The sequence below is a fragment of the Euprymna scolopes genome, chromosome 35, assembly GCF_053919585.1.
Source record: "Euprymna scolopes isolate OS-2025 chromosome 35, ASM5391958v1, whole genome shotgun sequence".
In the NCBI taxonomy this organism is placed as follows: Eukaryota; Metazoa; Mollusca; class Cephalopoda; order Sepiida; family Sepiolidae; genus Euprymna; species Euprymna scolopes.
In genome coordinates this window covers 58,391,308-58,401,176 of record NC_136516.1, presented here as the reverse complement: position 1 = coordinate 58,401,176, position 9,869 = coordinate 58,391,308, and the positions used below count along the sequence as shown (strand labels likewise).

Here is a 9,869-nt window from a genome sequence, read left to right as displayed (position 1 = left end):
CATGTCAGTGCAGTTGGGGAAGCAGGGACCCAGAAGGGAATTCCAAAGTCTAGCTGTTCTGGGGAAGAAACTACTGGAGTAGAAGGCTCTCTTGCATCTATGGATCTCTACTGTGAAAGGGTGGGATTTAGCTTCGGGTTTTTCGGGGGTATTTACGTCGTGGGGGCACAAGTTAGAGCATTCTCCGTTAAAGTACTTGTAGAACAGGCAGAGGGATACATTTCGTCGATGGGACAGAGGCTGAAGTTTAGCTGACAGTTCAGGACCTATCAGATTGGCGACTCTTTTGAACCTTGTCTAGGAGCGAGAGACTAGAGGCAGATGCACCAGCCCAAATATGACAACAATACTCCATACATGGGCGAATGGTGGCTTTATAGAGGTATAGGATACTTTCAGGCGTTAGTAGCTCTCTAGCACGGTAGAGAGAACCCACCTTCTTCGCAGCAGTCCTGGCAATGTTCTCAATGTAATTGTTCCAACTCATGTTTCCTGTGAATGTTAGGCCAAGGAGTTTCCACTACGAATCGGAGGTCATCCTCTAGTGTTTCTGACATTTCTTTAGATACGTGTTCATTTGTTTTCCTGTGGTGTCGTCAGCATATATACCCATCTCACAGACAATTTTGTCAGGGAGGTCATTTATGAATATTAAGAATAGCAGAGGTCCAAGGATAGACCCCTGAGGCACTCCCGCATTTATATTATATTGTTTAGATGTACGACCGTCAAGGACAACCTGGATTTTTCTCTTATCTAAGAAGGATCTAATTATGTTATGTATTCTTCCAGTGATGCCGTATGATCTGATTTTCTTGAGAAGACCCTCATGCCATACCCTGTCAAAAGCCTTAGATATATCTAGAGCTACCGCTCTACCCTCTCCCGCTTTGTCCAGTGAGTGGTATATACGTTCTGAGATTACAGTTAGGATGTCTGCTGTAGAACGGGCTTGCCTAAATCCATATTGTTGGTCAGTCAGAAGTTTAGCATCTGTAAGGTGATGGACTAGAGCTTGGTTAATTATGGTCTCAAATATTTTGGCGAAAAGTAGGAGGCTAATGGGGTGATAATTTACTGGGTCAGTTCTTTCGCCAGAATTCTTGAAAACTGGCACTACAGAAGCAGTTTTCCAGCAGGTAGGAAAGCAAGATTCATTAAGGCATTTTTGTAAAGTTTGGAGAGAACTGGAGCTACTTCGGCGGAGCACTTTTTTGATAGCACAGCCGGGATGAGATCAGGTCCACATGCTTTTGCAGTGTCAAGCTTTCTTATGATAGCATGCATCTAAGCAGGGGTGATTTTCAGATCATCTAGTGTGGAGTCTGCCTGCAAAGGAAAGTCAGGGAGGGTGTGGTTAGCAGAATCCAGTGTGGAGTTGGAGGCAACCCGTCTGGCAAGCAAGTTAGCCTTCTCAGTTGCTGAGCAAACAACCTCATGATTGTTGGATAGTGGGGGAATTGTTGATTGCCCATTATTTACTACACTGTTGTAGATTTCCCAGAAGTCTCTAGTTCCTAATTTCTGTGCTTCGATGCATTTTTGGGTGGTTTCAGTAAATTCCCTTTCAGCTGTCGCTATTTCTTTCTTACAGTTATTTCTGGCTTCTATGTACTTGTCTGTTTGAACTGGACTTATGTCGGTTAAATTTGCGGTACACATGCTGCCTTTGCACAATGGCAGCTGCACAAGTTGAGGTGAACCATTGAGGAGAGTGGGGTTTGCTATAGAATTTGCATGTGGGAACATGTGCTTCAATTGCCGCTTTGAACCATGGTCTCATTAGCGCAATGTTCAGCAGGAAGTGAAAAGATATTTTGCCATGGAGTGTCCCTGATGGCTTCCCAGTCAGCCATTTTATAATATCTCGTTTTAAGCAGTGGCTCTTCAGTTTTGGCTCTAGAGTTTAGGGCGATTTCAACCATTATCACTGCATGATCGGTGTTCCCAAGAGGGCTGTGGACATTCGTTACACAGTCATCGGGAACTATGGTCAGAAACAGGTCTAGAAGTGATGCATGTTGTTCTTGCTGGTCTGGGAAACGGGTTGGAAATGTAACCATCTGTGATAGGGAATTAGAAGTTACGTGTTGTGGTAAAGTTGCGTCTGTAAGTAGAAAATCCAAGCCAGTTGCTATGGTGGACATTGAAGTCACCAAATGCATGAACTTGTGCACTAGTATCGAGTGTCGAGGGAAAGTGCTGTATTTATGCTGTCAGAGACTTTGTTTATTAGGGCACAGTCCTGGGTTGAGGGAGAGCGGTAGAGAAAATAAAGTAGCTAATGTTATGTTGCATTTTAAGTCTAAAGCACATAAAGGCTTGACCGTCCGATTCTAGTTTAGTTTCTCTGGTCAAGGGGAGGGTGTTTCGAATGTAGACTCCAAGCCCATGCATATGTCTGTCAGAGTCCTTACGGCAGAGTGGAAGGTATCCAGGCATGTTAAAGTAATTAGAGAGGATGGAGGAGCGTAGGTTAGTCTCACTTAGTGAGAAGATATCTGGGGTATTTGTTAGGAGAAATGCTTCAACATCATTTAAATTAGTTCTAAGCCCACGGATATTCGTAAATGCAAGCCTCAAGGGAGAAGGCAGGTTGTTTTTGAGTTTTGGCCTGGTGTTAGCATGATTTTTGAATGTACTGTCATTTTTATTTTTAAGAGTTTCAGTTTAGGTAAGGGGTGCTGAGCAAGTGGTTATGCAGAATACAAGACATTAAACACAGGCAGATCATCAGCTGTCCCTCCATCTACTAGGGTTGTGGCCTCAGGATAGCCCACCGGGGATGAGTGCAGGGTCCCTTTCCATGCGCAACATGGCACTACAAACATCCCGATATTATACAACTGTTGATGGAGCAACTGCTCTAAGCACTACCAAAGCGTTAGTACTCCCACTCGGGAACAGCAGCCAGGAACTGTCTGTCCGGTACCCTCAACCCATCAGATGATGGTCAACCCAATCTGCTTGCACTGGCATTACGGTATTCAAGCACACCCAAGTGCCCAGTTTAAGGATTGGGATGTGTTGGGAGTGGGGAAAAACGGTGTTCATTGCCCTAGTCAGGAAACAAGATCGACCATCAAGTGTTTCTGGCGACTCCCAGTGGTTCGACCTTTACGCCTGGCTAATAGACAAAGAAGGAGTATGGAAGTCGGGCAATCTACTCCTTAAGCAGTTAGGTTTGCAGACCGGTAATTTGTTTGAGTCACCAGCTCTAGGAAGGTTGTCATCCAAGACTGGAGAGGCCTTCTTCCTCTTAGGTTTAGCTTCAGAGTTTTCCTTCTCCTAGACGGATGATCTGGGAAGATCTACGGGTCCATCAGTACAGAGAGGGTGTGCCCCGCGCCTGGGTCCTAATCCAGGTATTTCTGCGACCCCGCGAGGGTGGTTAGTGTTGTTACTGGGTTAGTTTATAAAGGTTATATATCTACTGAGAGATTATACTCCTCAAAGTGATTACGGGACATTGCTATTTCATTGTTTGTTACTGGAGGAAGGGGTGAGTAAGAGTTCATTTTTTTTTTTTTTTTAATTTTTTTTTTTACATAGGCATCACCACATTATCAAGGCCCAGAGGCCACTCAAGGATAAGGGTTAAAGAGTGTACAGTAGAAATTGGACAATATAGTAATCATTAGTAATGAAAATTTGGTAAATTTGATAACTTATATGGAACGGCTCATCAAGAACTTATTTACTTTAGACTTGAAGACAACCATATTGTAGTCAGCCGGAAAGCAGGAAAACGGAAGACAATTCCACAGGCGTGCAGTTCTAAGAAAGAAGCTTTGGTCATGAAATCTACGATTAGGTTTAGGCACAGATAAAGAGTGGGGGGAATTATTGATAGTGTTTACAGCTAGACGAGTGTTTCTTGTGAAAGTTTGGCGAGGGGGGACCATAGATTGAAGCTCAGTCGAACACTTTCCATGAAAATAACGATACATCAGAGACAAACTCGCAACATCTCTTCTATGAGATAGAAATTGCAGCGAAGAGAAAAGGACATCTCCTACGAGGCTACGAAGTCTATTTTGAACTCTATCAAGGCAGGACAAGTCCTTTCTAGCAGCTCCTGCCCAGATGTGGCAACAGTATTCCATCTTTGGATGTACCTGGCTCTTATATAGATAGAGAATAGCATCAGCAGTGAGATATTTACCGGATCGATAGAAAGATCCCACCATTTTTCCAGCGGCCTTGGCAACAGATTTGATGTACGTGTTCCATTTAAGATCAGGAGTAATGATCAAGCCCAGAAGCTTGTCAAAACTTGAGGCCTCCTGAAGACGAGAGCCATTCATTTCAATTGATGCCAAATGTGGATTAGAATGTTGATGATGTAAAGAGAGAAGCTTGGTTTTAGATGCATTAAAAGTAACCAGCCACTCCTTTCCCCATTGTACTACGTGCTCAAGATCAGAGGAGAGAGAATTGGAGAGAACTTGGTCGTTTACTGTCTTAGATGTGCAACCATAAATGGTAGTGTCGTCAGCATAAATGTCTACAAATGATGTAAGGATGTGATTTGGAAGATCATTAATGTAGATCAGGAAAAGAGTTGGGCCCAGGATGGACCCCTGAGGGACACCGGCATTAATACTGTGAGCTTCTGATTTTTGCCCCTCAACTACTACTCTTATGAACCTATCAGAAAGAAATGATTTAATAATTGAGAAGACATTTCCAGCTATACCATAGCTAGAGATCTTGTGAAGTAAACCTTTATGCCATACCCTATCAAAGGCTTTAGATATGTCAAGAGCAATTGCCCTAGAAAGATTGCCACCGTCGAGAGATTTGCTAATCCTATGCGATATAACTGTAAGCACATCTGCTGTAGATCTAGCAGAACGGAAACCATATTGAGTGTCACTAAGAAGGTTATTTTTGTTGAGATGGTTGATTACTTCTGTATTTAACAGATTCTAACAACTTACTCATGACGCACAGGAGACTTAGTTCATGCAGTGGAAGCAACTATATTTGCAAACCGGTCTGTTGGAAGGAGTTAATATGGCTTAATGTTTTTTTCCTTTAAATTTATAATTGAGAAAATAAATAAAAGTAAAATAAAATTTTCTTCCTTTTATTTTTATGTTGGCTTAGGAATAAGATAATGCTTTACAGAATGGTTAATATTACGAATTAACTAAAACTTGTTGTACAAGCTCTGAATAATTTATATGGGGTTGTATATTCAATAGATACAAGTAACGTCATTTTTGATAAGTACAATACAGTACAGATGGAAGAAAATTATACGCTATGGCGTCTACATTATGTATTGGGATTTGGGCAGCAAGATGTCGGTTCACGTTACACTTGAACTTCTGCATGTCAGTACAGTTAGGAAAGCAGGGACCTGGAATGGAATTCCAGAGTCTAGCGGTTGTTGGGAAGAAACTACTGGAGTAGAAAGATCTTTTACATCTAGGGATCTCTACTGTGTGGGGGTGGGATTTAGCTGCCTGTCAGGTTTGTTGAGGGTGTCTACATCGTGGGGGCACAAGTGTCTGCAGTTCGTCAGAGCATTCACCATTAAAATACTTGTAGAACAGACAGAGGGATGCAACGTTTCATCGATGGGACAGAGGCTGAAGCTTAGATGCCAGTTCAGGGCCTATCAGATTGGCGACTCTTTTGAACCTTGTCTAGGAGCGAGAGACTAGCACCAGCCCAAATGTGACAACAATACTCCATACATAGGCGAATGGTAGCCTTATAGAGGTACAGGATACTTTCAGGTGTCAGTAGTTTTCTAGCACGGTAGAGAGAGCCTACTTTTTTTCGCAATAATTACAAGAAACCTTCTCTGCCACCAATAGCAATGGCCAGTGACTCCCTGTCTGAGAGTACATCTTTCAAACTGCTTGGCCTAACGTTCACAGGAAACATGAGTTGGAACAATTATATTGAAAACATTGCCAGGGCCACTGCGAAAAAGGTAGGCTCTCTTTACCGTGCTAGAAAACTACTGACACCAGAAAGTATCCTGTACCTCTATAAGGCTACCATTCGCCCATGTATGAAGTATTGTTGTCACATTTGGGCTGGTGCATCTGCTGCTAGTCTCTCGCTCCTAAACAAGGTTCAAAAGAGAGTCGCCAATCTGATAGGCCCTGAACTGGCATCGACGAAACGTTGCATCCCTCTGCCTGTTCTACAAGTATTTTAATGGTGAATGCTCTGACGAACTGCAGACACTTGTGCTCCCACAACGTAGACACCCTCAACAAACCCGACAGGCAGCTAAATCCCACCCCCACACAGTAGAGATCCCTAGATGTAAAAGATCTTTCTACTCCAGTAGTTTCTTCCCAACAACCGCTAGACTCTGGAATTCCATTCCAGGTCCCTGCTTCCCTAACTGTACTGACATGCAGAAGTTCAAGTGTAACGTGAACCAACATCTTGCTGCCCAAATCCCAACAGTGTCCCAGTAGTTGCTACCCCTGATAGTAGCCCCCTACACCAAAGTGGCAATGTGCCTTGTTTGGGGTGAAAATATAAAAAAAAAGAAAATACAGTAAATAGATATATGGTGAGATTTTCAGTAGATGCGAATGTATGGAGGGTTATGGATATTAAGTAGGTTTCCATTTCTAATAAGGATATCTTCAGCTTACGTTTATAAATCAGGAAATTGTATTTTACGTTACAGCATCGGTACAGTTTTTGCATTTAACATTGTAAGGCTAAGGAAGAGACAGCTATTGCTATTTAATATAGATAGCTGTAAATCTAAGTACAGACCGTGGTTAGTAAGTATCTACCTAATTAAGAACAAACTAGTGCATGCCTTAGGGGGAGAAATGAATGGATGTTTAGTGATCATGACTTCCAATCGGTTAGCATGCGAAGGTTAAGGGCTGAAAGCTGAGGACCCCCATCTAAGTCGTGTGTAATGTATGCGTGTTAGTGGTAGTTTGGGGAGTAGGGCAGACTGTTAGTTTTCAGGAGAGGGTTACACTTACAGAATACAGTAGAATTAATTATTAGAATTTTGAGTGTCAAGTAAAGTTTAATTAGAAGAACAAAAAAACAAACAAACAATTTAAAAAAAAATTAATTTAACATGCAAATCAGACATAAGCAGTCGTCTTGGAGGTAAAGTATATATATTGGATATACATAGAATCCAGCAGGGGTTTGTACCGTAATGAGAGAAAAACTATTAGTGTATGGTGCGTCGGGATTCATAGTAAAATACAATCAGTTAGGTACGGCTCAGTAAACGTCCTAGTAACGTAGCTATGGTCACTGCATTTAAGTTACAAATATAATTGAAAGTAAGACAATGTTCAGCGATTTGATATAGCTAGCAAGGAAGCAACATTTCAATACAAGCGAGCTTATAGTAATAGATATTAAGTATACTACTTAAATAAAGTCCTAGCATAGGAAAAAATAATTCCTGGTTTGTGGAACATTCTGGAATTTCGCCTAGCCTTTTTATCGCTAGTTTACTTGAGTATTGCATGGGCACAGTGTTTTGCCCCTTTCGGGATGGGGGGTGGGGTGAGGTGACAATTTTCATCTTATTTTGCAAGACAAGAAAAATAAACACAAATAAATATACATAACTAAAACAAATAGAAAGACAAAATTATAACGAGGCACCATGGTACATTTGTTAGGAGTTAAGACGAGTTTTAAGAAAAAAAAAAAAAATGTTTAATATTGTTTTTAGATTGTTTTCTTGGTAGTACTTTGTTCGGGTTTGTTCAAGGTCAATGCAATATGGTGTACTGTGTAGGGTTCTTGACACGTTATACAGTTTGGTGTTTCCTCCCCCTTTTAGTAGATGTGAGTGAGTGATGCGAGTGTGACCTATTCGCAGTCTGGTCATTACTACCTCTTCTTTTCTTGTTAACTTTTTGATGTCTCTCGTTCCAATATTTGATGTTATTTAGAATAATTTATTTTCTGTACGTGAGCTCCAGTTTTCTTGCCATTTTCTCTTCAAATATGTTTATTTTAGTCTTTAGGTTTGCATGGCGGATTTTTCTACTTATGTGGTTTTGTTGCAGAGTTTCCTTTGCTGCCTTATCTGCTTGTTCATTCATCTAGATGCCGATATGGCTTCGTATCCAGCAAAAGATGTTTTTTTTTCATGGTTATGCCATCTATTTTGTTTAGCAGTTTCGTAATAAGTGGATTTATCATTTTTTTTTTCTTTTAGAGATAGGAGTATCGAAAGTGAGTCTGTAAGTATGAGATATTTTTGCTGGTCATCGTTGGTTATTATATTTTTGATGGTCATCGTTGGTTATTATATTTTTGATGGTCATCGTTGGTTTTTACATTTTTTGATGGTCATCGTTGGTTATTACATTTTTGATGGTCATCGTTGGTTATTACATTTTTGATGGTCATCGTTGGTTATTACATTTTTGATGGTCATCGTTGGTTATTACATTTTTGATGGTCATCGTTGGTTATTACATTTTTGATGGTCATCGTTGGTTATTACATTTTTGATGGTCATCGTTGGTTATTACATTTTTGATGGTCATCGTTGGTTATTACATTTTTGATGGTCATCGTTGGTTATTACATTTTTGATGGTCATCGTTGGTTATTATATTTTTGATGGTCATCGTTGGTTATTATATTTTTAATGGTCATCGTTGGTTATTATATTTAATGCCAAATCTATGGCTGTTGCTTCTGCGCTGAAAATAGAAGATTCGTTTGGGAGTCTTTCCTTTAGTTTTATTTTTTTGTGGATGGCTGCGCATCCTACTTTGTCTCCATCTTTTGATTCGTCAGTGTAGATTTGTGTGTATTCTTTATATTATTATTTATATGTATTCTGGATGTTAAGCAGTTCTTCTTGGAGCATTGATGGGTGGGTTTTCGTTTTGGGATATTTAATTTTAATATTATGCGTGGTTGTTTGATCATCCAGGGTGGAGTTTTTGATTTGTTATATTTATGTATTTTTGTTATGTCTATTTGGGCCTCTGTGAGGAGGTTCTTTATACGGAGGTTATAGGGTTTGATGATATTTTCTTTCCTGTTGAAGAGGTGTGTGTATTGTGGATGGAGGATACATTGGTATGCAGGATTTGATGGACATGATGCAAGCTTTAAGTAATATTGTAGAGCTAACTTCTGTCATCTCAGAATCAGTGGAGGCTCATGAGCCTCTATATAGAGGCTTTCTACTAGAGAGGTTCTAAATGCTTCCAAGGCCAATCTTAATCCTTGATGATGAATTGTATTTAGTTCTTTTATGTAGGACTTCTTTGCTGCTCCATATATGAAGCATCTGTAATCCATTTTAGATCTAATTAAAGTTTGGTATAGTTTCAATAATGTGACTGTCTGCACCCTAATCGGTGTGTGCTAGGACTGATCAATTGCATTGTCTTTTGGCATTTTGTTTTTAAATATTTTATGTGGTATAAAAGTCAATTTTTTATCGAATATAATACCTAAATATTTATGTTGGTTGATGAGTGGGATGTTCTTGTTATCCAGTTTCAGGTTAGGGTCGTGGTGGAATTTTCGTAGTTTACAGAAATGGATTTTTTCCTCTGAGAATGTAAATCTGTTTTCAATAGCCTATTTGTTTATTTTATTCAGGCAGAGTTGTAGTTTGCGTTTGGCTGTTTGTATATATTTAGATTGGTAGTATATAAATTGATTGTCCACATTTAGGGTGTTTTCAATTCCTGGGTCTATGTTTTTTATGATATTGTTTATTTTAATGTTGAAGAGGGTGACAGATAGGATACTGCCTTGGGGGACACCCATTTCTTGATCTTTTTGGACTGAAAAAGTGTTGTCCATCCGTACTTGGAAGATTCTATTTGTTAAGAAGTTTCTGATAATTTCTGGCATTCTGCCCTTAAGTC

General features: G+C 40.1%; 1 protein-coding gene across 1 annotated transcript in view; it reads right to left on the bottom strand.

Moving 5' to 3' along the window:
• Positions 1–9,869, bottom strand: part of LOC145259863 (ubiquitin-conjugating enzyme E2 Z-like) — a gene marked incomplete at its 3' end in the record, with an annotated part of 243,922 nt that overhangs the window by 535 nt on the left and 233,518 nt on the right.